The following is a 15,672-nucleotide window of genomic DNA, read 5'->3' on the forward strand; positions in this document are numbered from 1 at the left end:
TCACATTTGGGCAAAATTGGGTTGAAAAATCAAATTCCTTGACATTGACATTTGGAAAAATTATTATTTCAGAGTCAACCTTCATTGACCCTAATGACCTTGACCCTTTGAGAAATTAGATCTCACCTGTGCAGTTCCATAACCCACTTTTAGTGTGTGTGTGTGTGGGGGGGGGGGGGTGCTCTGAATTTTGACTGAAATGATCTTGACCTTTGTCAAAACAAACCATTTGCGACAAACCCTTAAAAAAAGCAATTAGTCCATGGGCCAAGCAGGTTTTTGGTACCACTTAGAATCCAGCCTCAGTGTATCATGGCCTACACAGAAATGTATGATAACCATCCCAGGGTGGTAGTTATAGCCAGGTAGGGGTCAATGAAGAATTACACAGAGGTCAAAATGTAAAAATGCTCCAATCATGTTAAGAACTATACCACATTATTTGTGCGATCATAATTCCAAAAAGGTATAGGTTGGACTATCTATGATGCAATGTTCTGGAGTTATGGGGTCAAAACAGCAAAAAATGTTGACAAAGATCAGTTTCAGTTTGTACAGGGGTCAAAGGTTAAAATTGCTCCAATTTCAGTAAAAAATGATTGAAATTATTGTTTGGGTTAATAGGGTTCTAAAAAGGAATAGTTTGCACCATCTGTCATGCTTAGTTTTTGTGTTACAGGGTAACATATGTCACATGTCATAGAATCCAACGGACGTCAACCTTGTTTGACCTTTACTTTGGAGACAAAGCATTCAACACAGTCAAAACTATTTCATTTAAACAAATAATTTGCATAATTTTTTGCTGAAATTGGAACAACTTTAATATTTGACCCCTGTACAAACTGAAATTGACCTTTGTCACCATTTTTGCTGTTTTTACCCCATAACATTGCATCATAGATAGTCCAACCTATACCTTTTTGGAATTGTTATGATCGCACAAATAATGTGGTATAGTTCTTAACATGACTGGAGCATTTTTACATTTTGACCTCTGTGTAATTCTTCATTGACCCCTACCTGGCTGCAGCTACCACCCTGGGATGGTTATCATACATTTTTGTGTAGGTCATGATACACTGAGGCTGGATTCCAAGTGTGGTTTGGTTTCGTCACCTTACGTGGTACCGATTAGGTCAAAATTGATGACTGGCTCACAGACTAAATTCCAGGCTCAACCTTTTTTTCACATTCCACGTTTTATGCAAACCTGGCCAAGCACCTTGGAGGTGCAGTGGGAAAAAAAAACAAACATTTCTGAAATTGTAGTGTGGTTTCATGCATGTTGTTTTTCCGTGCAAAGACTAGCGCACCACCATTAAACAGTTGCAGATTCTCCATTTGACACCATGCCCAGAAAAGAGCAATAACAAATCAAAAAGTCATCTGACCACAACAAGTAGAAGGAAAACCCCCAGCATGGCCACACACACACACAGGTGCCACAATACGTGTCATTTTCCCATTTGGCTGAGACCATTTGCACCTCACATAACACAGCATGCTGCCAGCCACACAAATAGCACACATTCAATTATCTGTTGCCTGTTTAGAGTTTTTTTTTAAGTTATTTATTTTATTCATGCTGTCTGAAAAGACCTCTGTGCCATCACTGAGCAAGGATGGAAAAATGGTGCTCACTCCTCCTATTATCGCATCAGAACGTGTCGTGCCGCCGTGCACACTGGCTCATTACCTTAGTGAAAAAGGCACCTTAACCTCCATTACAAGCTGGCCCTGTAATTAATGACTTTTTAAGCTATTGAACCAAAAGCAATTAGGTTATAAAGGAGGGCTTGTTCGTAACATGAATACCTTTCTTTTATTAGTGGCATGTTTGAAAAAGGAGACACTAACCAAATGTGACAGTCCGCAAAATTAAGATGCTAATGTTTCCAGTTATACGTCAGTCAGGGTTTTCTTTGCAATAAATAAATAAATCATGTTATGATGGCTTGTATCCAGGTGCGAATGTGCTTAGAATTATTTTTAAAAAATTAAGTCAAGATGCTGGCAAATTTCCGACACACTTCACAGCACCAAATCCTTTTTGATGACAAGGATGTGGCCTAAATGAATAATTACATCTCTGCCGTGACAGATTCATAAGTATTTAGACGTTGTTGCAATTTTTGTCATTGTTTTTCTTCTGTACGTCACCATAATGGTGATGAAATAGAACAATCAGGATGTGATTGTTGTGTCAACTTTCATCCATTTTTGGAGACTGGAACTAATCAGACAAACCAGTTATGGTTGTTTTTAAAACAAATTGTCATGTTTTGACTCAACATCAACATTTCCAAGTAACTGAATACGCCCCAGACTTAATTTATAGCAATGATTGTGAAATACAAAACAGTAAAGGTGTCTTGACACATGCACGCATTTTGGCTCCGCACTCCCACGCACTTAGTCATGCCAATGTCACCCAGTATGTTCCCAGCTGGACGTAGCGGATTAATCATTTTCTCTCAGAGTTTGGCTGATGAAAACACCTCTAATTGTTTCCGGAATCACAGATGAACATTCAAGTTGCCGCTTTTCTCTCTCCTGCACTTCATGAGATGGAGAACGTATTTGGAACAGTCTAACAAGGTAATTATTTGTAATATTTATATTGTAATGGCTTGGTAAAACAGTTGCATGTTCATTCCTTGTTATGATTTAACATCTCATTTTCACTGTTCAGATGAGTTGCACTGTGATGTGATGCGTTGACGCAGTGACTCGCACTCACATGCAGTGTTTTTTAATTGTTTACATGAAGTTCACATAAATAATGTGTGACAGATTTTGAATATTTCAAAATTTCTTTGCACACTTGCAGGAAACCGAGCACAGTTTACAATGAGTTCACAACGCATTTGCTTTCCTGCATGGCAGATTGCGTACCAGTGTGCAAATCAAATTCATGCAAGTGTCAAGGCACCTAAGGGTTTGTGTTGTAAATGTGTCTGGAGTATGCAATCCTTAAAAACTGAGTGAGTGGCAGTGCAAGGAGACTCAGGGGGAGGTGGAGTAACAGGAAGACAGGGGATGGGAAGGAGAGTTACAGTAGTAGCCAGTAGCGAGGTGTATTTATATTTTGCAAATTGTTTTTTTACTTCTGCTTTTGATGCTCTGTGTGCTTCTTACCCTGTGTGCTGCTATACAATGCTGCTGGAACCTCAATTTCCCAAGGGATTCATCAAGTTCTATCTAATCTGAACTGAAATTAAGTCTACACTACAAGGACGTCTTGACTGGTTCAGTTAGTCTCCATTGTGATTGTGTATAGAGGCAAAATCACACACAAACAATGTGGATCTCACTTAGATGTTAAAGCTGATCTTGTTTGCAAAATGAATGAGTGAATAAGTCAACATGAGAATTTCTATGCCTACAGTCAGCATTACTGGACACAGAAGATTTTTAACTTGACAAACTGATAAAAGTTGAACATCAGTTTTGTTTAATAATAACATTTTCTTCAGCAAAACAAATGAGACAGTGTTTTTTAATTTATCAATTTATTTTCGCAACTGAGCAGTAGGAAATGTGTTCTTTTGCCGACTTAGTAATGAGAGAGAAAAAAAAAAAATCCAGCTAAATCCAGAGATATATTTGGAAAAAATAAGGGTGCCTAAGACAGCGCCGTGTCTGTAAGCATGTGTGCCTGCACGTACAAAGCAGAAGAAAGCAAACCAGATGCAGCCTGTTCCTTCAGCACTGTGTGCACAGCACAGATAAGACTTCACACAACACGTTTGCCGGCGTACTTGTCGTTGACTTTATCGTGTGTTCCGGCGGAGGTGGAAGCAGTCGAAACATGTGGTCTACATTCTAATGCCTGAAGGGTCAGCTCAGCGGTCAGCCTGCACATTACTCTAAGTCGACACAGGACAGGTTCGAAAGCACAAGACTAATGCTGCAACTCATCCCAAAGGTCGTGTGGATATTAATGTGTAACTTTAACTGCAAGAGGAGCAGCCGTCCTCCTTTCTCATGAGCAGGAGGATGCAGTAGAGAGGATAAAGGATGAATACATCCGCATGATGAAACATGCATATATGGGTCATTTTAAGAGACTTTCCTGGGAATAAAAAAAGGCGTAAGAACTCACTGATGTTTTTTTGTTTTAGTTTTTCCTCCAGACATGAATCAATGACCTCAATATAAATTTGCTCTGCTTTTGATAAATGCCTTTTTTTCCCACATTGATTGAGTCAGATGTTTCACAGTTGCTCTTTAGTCCAAACACACACTCAAAATGTCTCCCTGACAGTAAATCGATTGAAACAGGGAAACGTATGAAAATTAGTTCAACCTATTGAAGCCATTGGCAAAAAGTTGATCAGAACATCCATTGAATTACCAGAAAACTGGACACGGTCATTCAATGTACTGAAATGCATTACAAGAGTGCATCATTTTAGAGGGGAGGGGGGTGTCTTTCGTTCTGACAGATTTCAAGGTAAAAGACATGAAAGGGCTGATTCATACCCTACATGCTCTACACACCATTAAAGAAAAAGTATATTTAGGGAATAACCCTGTTGTGTCTGATGATTTGCAGACGTTCATGCTGGTTATACGGTCGCAAATTGCGCTTTACCGGCAACGCGTTAGTGGAGTTGGTAAGAAGGAGTTTTACCAGATATTTGTGACCGTATAACAGCATGAACATCTGCAAATTAGACACAAGGGGGTTATTCCCATTGTTATCCAATTCCATCGTTTGCATGGTTTATTTTTCTGTAGGTAATTCGGTCGGCGAGGCTTACCGTGATGCAGCGTCACTTCAACAGCAGTCAGGACCTGGTGTAATCCATCAAATGTGAAAAAGTAATTCTATATCAGAATCCATATCAATACTTTCATATGTGGCGGCATCTGTATGCAATTTTCTCTCACTTTTGGCTAACAGCTAGCAGTTCACGCAGCCGGTGTTCTGTCAAATTGTGCATCTCATCTCGTAAATTGACAGTTCCGTGTCCTGACAATATTGCACATGATGCGTAGTTGCAGAGGACAGGAATGACATCTTGTCAGAACACCGGTCAGTGTGCAGAGTAATACATGCAAATGTGAAACGGTCAAATATTTTGCCACCGTTACCCCGATATTATATGGTCTGAAATCAGAATTGCCGAAAAAAATGGAATTGGATTAGAATATAATATGTATGTAATGGTGGATCTGACTATATATGACTTCCTTAGGAAGTCATTCAATCAAATATTTTTGCTGATAAATGTTTCAGATCATCCATCTAGGCTTATGTTTTTGAACAGAAAAAAAAAGAAAAAAAATCAAACCATGTTTTCCTTGATCTTTGACCAAACTAGTCTAAATCACCTCTAGACAGCTGTCCAAGTAACATTCCCAACACGTTTCAAGGAAATCAATCAAGCCATTTTTGAGTTATTTTATCCACAGATACACATGAAAAGAATACCCTGCTATCGCCACTTCGCTGATGCGCAGGGTAATTTAGTAGACGCCATTATCATCATAATCATCTGGGAAGACCACCGCAACTTGTGGTTGTTCCTTCGATTGGGTACAAGGCATTTGTTCCTTGAGTAACACCAACATTTTGCAAATCAACAATTTCTCAAAAAGAGAAAGGACGAAATGGTTATGATTATCCTCCAATTAGAGTCAGACAGATGAACAGCAAAATTAGAAAAAAAGGAGACACTTGAATGAAGGAAGACACAATGGGGACGAATGTTTTTGGCCTACAGTGCCAACACAAAGTGTTGTGGTCATGCAATCATGAGAGAACACAATGAAAGCATGGACACATGGTTGGCCATTCGAAGAGGCAACTGTGACCACAGAAGCATGAAGTGAACCTCCACATTAGCGATATTACGAGGACTGATGTGTTCCAGCTGCAAAATATAGTGAAGATTTGTCCCATCTTGTCTATAGCTGATGCTGAGACCCTGATCCATGTGTTCATCTCTTCTAGATTGGACTACTGCAATGTTCTATTTTCTGGTTTACCGCAGTCCAGCATTAGGGGTCTCCAGTTGGTTCAAAATGCTGCTGCCAGACTTTTGACAGGAAGCAGAAAGTTTGACCACATTACACCGATTTTGGCGTCTCTTCACTGGTTTCCTGTCCCAGTGAGATCAGATTTTAAGGTTCTGCTCCTAGCCTACAAAATTGTTCATGGACTGGCACCTCCCTACCTAGCTAACCTAATTAAACCCTACGTACCGGCTTTGTGTTCTCAGAGTGCAAGACTACTTTGCATCCCTAGGGTCAATAAAAAGTTTGTGGGTCACAGTGCTTTCTCTTATTGTGCCCCTGATCTGTGGAATGATCTCCCTGCGTCAATAAAACAGATTCTGTAGATTTTCAAGTCTAGACTTAAGACGCACTTATTTTCCCTTTTGTATGGCTAGTATACTGGCATAGTATGTTACTATGCTTTTTACTCTTAATTCATTTTATTACAAATTGTTTTTGTAATTTGTGTCGGTATCTGTGTTGGTATCATGGCCCAAGCAGAGGGTCACCCCTTTGAGTCTGGTCTGCTTGAGGTTTCTTCCTCAAAGGGAGTTTTTCCTTACCCCTGTTGCCTGTGTGCTTGCTCTAGGGGTTGGTAAGGTTAGACCTTACTTGTGTGAAGCACCTTGAGGCAACTGTTGGGATTTGGCACTAAATAAAATTAAATAAATTGAAATTGACGTGAAAACCAGCCTTATCCTGGTAATTCACCCAGCAAGCACAAACACAGGTTGATGCACGTCTTTGCATTTCTCACTCTGTTTGCATTACATCCCAGTGGTTAGAACTTCATTTACATTTCTTGACAAGCAAGAAGAAAATGAGTTGGAAGCTAAAAGTATCTCCAGACCACATTGTGGCTGAATTCCAGCTATGTTGACCAACACCAATGCACCTATTTTTGCACCATTATATGCTGCATGAGTTCATCATAACAACTGTCGTAATTACTGTAAGACATCTGTCTGCAGAGAACTCATGTTCCAGTTAATTTGCTGAGAACCCCAGTGACTGGAGTAGAGCAAGGCAATACCACGTTTCACCTGGCTGTGGCAGAGGGGTACTTTTAATAGTTGGGAACTGTGACGCACAACATCTGAGCATTGTCACATGTTTGACTTGAAATCATTTGGTTAGTTTTTGTCTCTCTACACAACTTTGTCCTGGAGCCACTGCAACTCATTACTTCCACACTCTGGCTTTCTGATTCTTACTTCTGGCGTTTAGTTTGCAATTTGTGGTGTGACATCCATAGTTCTATTCTGGACATCTTCTCTCAATTGTGGATGGTGATCTCAATCACCATGATTTTAAATTTTTTCCTCACTGGTTTTTCTGTCACAAGCTGTTGATGTTTTCCTTGATGGACGCATTTGATATATGTTGCTCAGCACCCCAGTGGTTTCTTTCTTTCTTTTTTAAGAAATTCCAGTTGATTTCTTCTCTTTTCTCAGCTTCCAAATGTCCCAAATTTCTGTCTGGTCTTCATATTGGCTTATCCATTTTAACACCTGCAGTCTTCATGGATAAAACCCAACTCTAAAACCAAGAGTATACGTTGAACACTATTTACTGAAAAATAAAAATCAACAAGAGGCCTGGATAACAAGGAATATGTGCCGATATCTTCCAAGATTTTTGCTCATGTAAAAAGTTGTCAGCTACAAATAATATTGAAATGTATCTACATGTAAATACCATGAGATAAATGCTGAAATTATTTATTTATATATATATATCTTCTCATTCATATTAAGATCTCAAACCCAAATGCCTACATTTAAGTCTGTTGGTCTAAATTTGACAAACAGCTGGATGCTGATTGGCTGAAAGCTTATATGTCGTATTTGTGAGAGTTGTTGTGCAAGGAAAACAGACCCTGGAGACAAAAATAAAGTTTTATCCATTGATGAAGCATGGTTTTCAAAACGGACCTTCTGGGGTTCATGGACTCTCTGGCACATCCAGATTATTTTACCATACCTTCAGTAATTCTACTTTTAATTTACCTGCATCTATATATGAATGTTGTGTGTCCCTCTCCTGTTCAAACAGCACAGAACTGAGCCAAAACCTGGCATACATATACTTTGAGGTGCTATAAATGAACCATCTCTTCTGGAGACAGCTGAAGTTACACCCCAACAGTTCCCTGGAATCCAGGACATGTGGGCAGTGATAGTTTTGTTGTTGGTGAATATGAAGTTTTCATTTCAATATCTAAATCAAAGGCCAGCTTTCTGAATGTGAAATATATTTGACATTGTAAAAGATGTAATTTGGCTCTAAATCTAAAAATGATTTTTTTTAGAAATTCTTAAAATCTTTCATGAAAATTCTGGGTGAACTGTACTGTTATTATAAATGGATTTACCAAAGTCTTTGGGGCACAAAATGAAGAATAAGATATGAAAAGGATTTTAGATCACTATATAATAAATCATTTCTGTCAGATCTATGTATAATAATATAGAAGTTGTCTGTACACTGCAAAAATGTTGTGATTCTGATTTGATGTGACCCCAAACCCCAAGGACGTGTTCAAACTGCGTTCTTTAATCAGAGCCAATTTCAGTCCAGGGTCATACACAGGAGATCAAGGTTCAAAGCACAAATTCCAAAATCCTGCAGGCTAAACTCAGGAAACAGACAGACGGTGTAAACAGGCAACTGGAGACCAAATTTGCCAAAACAATGACAACTAACATTACAGCAAAAACAACAACAACAACAAAAAAAAAACACACATGAGCAGACTTTAAGTAGATTGGGGAGTGATTACAATTGACCACATGTGCACAGATGGCTGAATGATTTCAGGTGTGAGCGCAAACAGGAAGAAAGCAAAGCAAATAAGAACAAAGAAGACTGTGTCAAAGTAAAACAGGAAGTGGGACAAAACTGCCAAACCTTGAGAATAAAACCAATCTTCAAGACTACTTAGAACAAAAGACTGAAACGTGACACACATTTAAAGAATAAACAATCCTAAAGATATTAAATAGTCACAAGGAAGAACCTACTAAAATTAAGTAAAAAAAAAAAAGAAAACTGGAATTACTTTAAAATAAATGCAAAACTGAGAACACACTACTAGATACTACAAAAACACCAGCGACAGAGAGCAGGGACTTGAACCACAAAAACAACATATTTGTGAGATAAAATTACTTACAAGTGTCAGCTGGATGGCTTCCATTCTCAAATAAATCCTTATCATTTGAATAAAATGTCTCCACATCACTATGAGCCAGAATTTGGTGTTGATAACATCAGCTTTTACTGCGGTTTGATCCAGCTGGAAAAATATTCCTCTAAGTGTGTGTTTCCATGAAACGTTTGATTGCATGGAAGGTTGAATACAAATTTTATGTGTTTTCAAGTTGTGGGAATGTTGTTTTTAATTTTCTGAGTGTTTATTGGTAAGTTTATCTGAGAATTCTGGACTAAACACATGCTTCAGGCACTTGTCAGGATGGGTCGAAACTGGACTATGTGATCTTCTCTTACTTCTAGGATTGGCTGTAAGGGACAGATAGTCTTGAATGATAATGCTGCGTTCAAAATCCTTGGAAAGTCAGAGGTTCCAGCCTCTAGCTGGGTGAAAAATCCCTTGAATGCTCCATTGTGCTGTAATTTTCCACTTGGAAACTTGTGAGGAAATTGAGCAACCTGAGGTATCCAAGTTGAAGCTGGATGTTTGTGACTAGTAAAACATTACTGATGTTGAAAATTCATCTTTAAAATGAAATTTTAATCAGAATAAAATTTATTGCCAAGTAAGTTCACACATACAAGGAATTTGATCTGGTGTTATTGGTGCATAAAGAGCAATAAAAAAGGAACTACTTCTGTAAGAAGCAAAAGAGTCAAATAGGCAAAACTATGTTCACTGTTCAATAAATATAAAGGAGTGGAATGTGACTGTGCAAAAGCATGTGGTTGGTATTCAGATGTGCATTACCTTTCAGTGCAGGGATGACCAACCTCTACTTTGTGGAGGGGGGCAGGGTAAATGGGGGTCTCCGGCATTATGTATTAGTCTAGCTGAGGATGGAAAGAAGCTGTTTTTGTCTCTTGAGATTTTAGTTCTGATGGACCTCAGCCATCTGCCAGAGGGGAGGGTGACAAAAAGTTTGTGTCCTGGATGAGAGGGATCGGCCACTATCTTCCTTTGCTTGCCTCAGGACCTTGGAGGTGTACAGGTCCTGTAGGGATAGCAGATTGCAGTCGATCACCTTCTCTGCTGTATGGATGATACGCTGCAGTCTGCTCCTGTCCTTAACAGCGGCAGCAGCATACCAGACGGTGATGGAGGAGGAGATGATGGACTCAATGATGGCAGTGTAGTCCATCATTAACAAGACATTACTGCTACATGTAATATGCATATTCCCATTCTACAACCCCTGGCAATAATTATGGAATCACTGGCCTCGGAGGATGTTCATTCAGTTGTTTAATTTTGTAGAAAAAAAGCAGATCACAGACATGACACAAAACTAAAGTCATTTCAAATGGCAACTTCCTGGCTTTAAGAAACACTATAAGAAATCAGGAAAAAAAATTGTGACAGTAACGGTTACTTTTTTAGACCAAGCAGAGGGAAAAAAATATGGACTCACTCAATTCTGAGGAAAAAAAAATTATGGAATCATGAAAAACAAAAGAACGTTCCAACACATCACTAGTATTTTGTTGCACCACCTCTGGCTTTTATAACAGCTTGCAGTCTCTGAGGCATGGACTTAATGAGTGACAAACAGTACTCTTCATCAATCTGGCTCCAACTTTCTCTGATTGCTGTTGCCAGATCAGCTTTGCAGGTTGGAGCCTTGTCATGGACCATTTTCTTCAACTTCCACCAAAGATTTTCAATTGGATTAAGATCCGGACTATTTGCAGGCCATGACATTGACCCTATGTGTCTTTTTGTAAGGAATGTTTTCACAGTTTTTGCTCTATGGCAAGATGCATTATCATCTTGAAAAATGATTTCATCATCCCCAAACATCCTTTCAATTGATGGGATAAGAAAAGTGTCCAAAATATCAACGTAAACTTGTGCATTTATTGATGATGTAATGACAGCCATCTCGCCAGTGCCTTTACCTGACATGCAGCCCCATATCATCAATGACTGTGGAAATTTACATGTTCTCTTCAGGCAGTCATCTTTATAAATCTCATTGTTAGGGCACCAAACAAAAGTTCCAGCATCATCACCTTGCCCAATGCAGATTCAAGATTCATCACTGAATATGACTTTCATCCAGTCATCCACAGTCCACAATTGCTTTTCCTTAGTCCATTGTAACCTTGTTTTTTTTCTGTTTAGGTGTTAATGATGCCTTTCGTTTAGCTTTTCTGTATGTAAATCCCATTTCCTTTAGGCGGTTTCTTACAGTTCGGTCACAGACGTTGACTCCAGTTTCCTCCCATTCGTTCCTCATTTGTTTTGTTTTGCATTTTCGATTTTTGAGACATATTGCTTTAAGTTTTCTGTCTTGACACTTTGATGTCTTCCTTGGTCTACCAGTATGTTTGCCTTTAACAACCTTCCCATGTTGTTTGTATTTGGTCCAGAGTTTAGACACAGCTGACTGTGAACAACCAACATCTTTTGCAACATTGCGTGATGATTTACCCTCTTTTAAGCGTTTGATAATCCTCTCCTTTGTTTCAATTGACATCTCTCGTGTTGGAGCCATGATTCATGTCAGTCCACTTGGTGCAACAGCTCTCCAAGGTGTGATCACTCCTTTTTAGATGCAGACTAATGAGCAGATCTGATTTGATGCAGGTGTTAGTTTTGGGGATGAAAATTTACAGGGTGATTCCATAATTTATTCCTCAGAATTGAGTGAGTCCATATTTTTTTCTCTCTGCTTGGTCTAAAAAAGTAACCATTACTGACTACCACAGTTATTTTTCCTGATTTCTTATAGTGTTTCTTAAAGCCAGAAAGTTGCCATTTGAAATGACTTTAGTTTTGTGTCATGTCTGTGATCTGCTTTTTTTCTACAACATTAAACAACTGAATGAACATCCTCCGAGGCCGGAGATTCCATAATTTTTGCCAGGGGTTGTATGTGCAATTATTTAAGTTTCCAGCACCACACATCAGCATAAAAACATTGACAATTTCATTTAACCCAAAATATAATGTTAGCGTAGCTCTACTGTGATAGGCCAAGTAGTTGATCCATATCTGTCTCTGAGGTAGTCTCATGAGCGCATTTTATCTGGATGTAGGGTTTTTGTAATGTTGGGTCTTTCTGAGCTTTCAAGGGTTCTGAACGCAGCATAAACTAAGAAGTTGTAGATTCATGAAGTGGTCAGACAAGGTCTCTGTGAAATTCCGTTGCTAATTTATTACGAGAAAAGTAACCGGCATTTTTACAGCTTTTGTTCATGGATGTATCATGCAATAAGTGCATCTCCATTTCCACAGCGCCCTCTTGTGACCATCAGAGGGTATCAGAGGTGCGTGTCATCAGTCTGTTATGTCTGAATCCAGTGGAAATGGTCTCACAAACTGGGGCAAGACAATCTAGGTTACTAGGATTTGTGGTTCCTTCCCTACTCAGAATCTAAGCCAGTTAATGTACAAGCAAAATAATGTGTTTGACTAAAATGTCTCCATCAGATTTCAGCAAACTGCTCCTCAGTGAATGTATTAAATAGCATAATGTAGTTTTTGTAGTTTTTTCCAACTACGCTGGAACAAATATTGAAAATGGATGGTGTTTGTGTGCATGTGTAAATGTGTATTCAAGAAAAAGAAATGTGTGAACTGTGCCAGAGTGCCCTTCAGCCCTAATCACCACGGCAACAGGAAAAGCGATTGATCAGTGTTATCATTAAAAATGCTTTGGGAAGCTTCCAAACATGGTGCATCAGTAATTATCACGATGCCACAGTTTTCGCAGATATTCTTAATAGTTTCTATTGATCATTATGATTTCAGCAGTCATAATTGCAGCATGTTGAAGTGTTTTTTTGTGTTTACTCCCTGAAGTGAAAATAGCAAATCTGAATTATTAGTGAGGACGACGAGGTCGCTTTTTAAAATTTGACATCCTGCTAACAGTTGGGTGCTTAAAATGCATTCGACGACTCTTATGAAGCTCATTTCTTGTACACAGCAAATTTGTTTTCATATTCATTATTTGTGGTGAAATGTGAAAAGTCTTCTTCATTAGATAGTGTGAAATCCCTCCCTGTCTGCCTCTGCCTCTCTGAAGTCCAGCAAACCACGTTAATCCCACAGCTGTGAACTCCGCCACGTCTTCCCAACAGGAAACGGGGGCCTGCTGTCTAAATAATTGCCTCATTAGTTTGTGGTGCACAGGTATGGCATAAATGCAAACTTTAGACAAGCATGTATGCAAATGCAATTGCTTGTCCAACACTCTTTATTCATGTGATCAAAAATAAACGGAATTATACTGCAGACCTGAGCCCTGAAATGTAAATTTAGGGATAATTAATGCATTTTCAACGAGGTGAACAGTGAGCGTGTTAGTGGCATAGAAGAGATGATGTGAAAATAGTTGACGGCTTTCGACTTGTGGTGTCATTATGTCTTAGACTGGTATTGCTTTCTGCAAATTAATGAGAAACTAAAAATGACAGAAACCCAGCAATGGTGGTGTTTAGGGGGGGACTAGGCAAGAGTTTTATTTGCTAGGGCCAGTGCGAGCATGCTAAGCAGTACAGGTCCTGTTTAGTACTTGGACTGGAGACCGCTCCAGAAGATGCATCCCTCAATACATCACTGACCTCCTACAAATTTACTCTCCAGCACGTGCTCTGAGGCCATTTCCAGCTCGTGGTACCCAAGACAAGACTTAAAACCAGGGGGGACAGTGCTTTCTCTGTGGCTGGCCCCAGACTTTGGAACACTCTGCCCCTCCATGTCTGAACAGCCCCCACAGTGGAGTGTTTTAAGTCTCGTCTGAAGACCCACTTTTATTCTCTGGTTTTTAACACTGAGTGAGTTGTGTGGTCCTCTGTTTTATTGGTTTTGTTGTTATTTTGGTAGATTTTATTGGTTTTTATCTTTTGTATGCTGTATTTATTTACTTATTTTGCACATTTTATTTATTTTTATTGTTAATTTTCTTATTTTTAATTTATTTCTTGACTATTGGGGTTTTATCTATCGTGATTCTATTGTATATGCAGCACTTTGGAATGTCTTTGTTGTTAAATGTGCTATATAAATAAAGTGGATTGGATTGGATTGGATAAAGGGCTGTCTGTGATAAACGGGTTTGGCATCAGGAAGGGCATCCCGCATAAAATCTGTAACAAATCCTGATGCCTATCTCCACTGGAAGCAAGAATATCTAAATGAATTCCTTGCAATAAATGAACCTGAGGCCCCTTCCTCCAGGCCCTAGGCAATTGTGTTTTCAATGTATAGGGCAGGCTGACGATGCAAAAACTGAACAATCTCTTGAAGGACAAGTGTACTTTTTTGCAACCTTTGTTATGCCCCGGTCACATGGCACACAGCGATAGCGAAAGATAAAAAGTCAAAAATCGTTGAGAAAAAGTGGATGAAGGATGCTTCACTTTCCCCATTACAGAAAACCCTGTGAATCAAGCGAACTCAAACAGAACTTAAAACGAAATTTGGAACAAAACAAAACCAAAACTAACAAGCAGAGGAAGGCTGCTCCCTAAGACATGACAGAAAAGGGACTTACATTTTGGTGTGTGTGCCACTGGTCCTTTGACATCAAGAGGTTCCAAACAGTCCAACACAAACTTTAAATAGGAATTCAGTCCAATCCAAATTTGTTCTGTCAACTTGCAAAAACAGGCAGATAGTTTCATTTTCATGTATTTATTTATTTGAGACAGGGACAGTGCACAATACATTATCCTTAAATAGGAGAGATGCATTATGCCAGGTTGTAGCACACGTACTAATTTCCACCTGTAGTCCCAAGACAGGCTGATGAAGAACAATTAAAAAGAGGAAATTTACAATATATTACATTAAATTTTTAAAATTACAGACACTGTGTCCAAAGCACATGACATTAGATCACACTATGGTTACATGTCTGACCCAAGAGCAACCAATTTTTAACCAGTCATGAAAAAGTGTAAAAGTTTGTACAAGAAATAAGTTCAGTTGGTAACATATTCCACTGGCGCATGGCCACACAAGAGAACGCTGAGTTCCCAAAAGTTGTTCTACGTCTGGGAATCCTGCACTTACCTCAACCCATCGACCGAGTGGCTCGAGATGTTATTTCCGAGTTCAAGGATATGAACGTTTTTAATGGTGGATTAGCAGTGCCATGAATGATTTTAAACAACAAACATAAATTTGTTTATGTTTGTTGTTTGTTTCCTGAAGATGTTTGTTAACATCTGCAGGAAACAAACAACAAACATAAATTTGTTTATGTTTGTTGTTTGTTTCCTGAAGATGTTTGTTAACATCTTCAGGATTGTTTTTGAACAATCCTGAAGATGTACCTGATGCCGTGCAAAAACAAACTCCACTGTGTTTGTTTTTAAGCTATGCGCTGTCGCCGCTAATGTTTGCACACCCCGTGGTCACAGTGTGCAACAGCACAAAACGTATATAACCAAAATTGCACGCTAAATGGAACACAATGGCAAATGGTGCAAATAATC

Source organism: Thalassophryne amazonica, chromosome 19 (assembly GCF_902500255.1).
Source record: "Thalassophryne amazonica chromosome 19, fThaAma1.1, whole genome shotgun sequence".
Lineage (NCBI taxonomy): Eukaryota > Metazoa > Chordata > Actinopteri > Batrachoidiformes > Batrachoididae > Thalassophryne > Thalassophryne amazonica.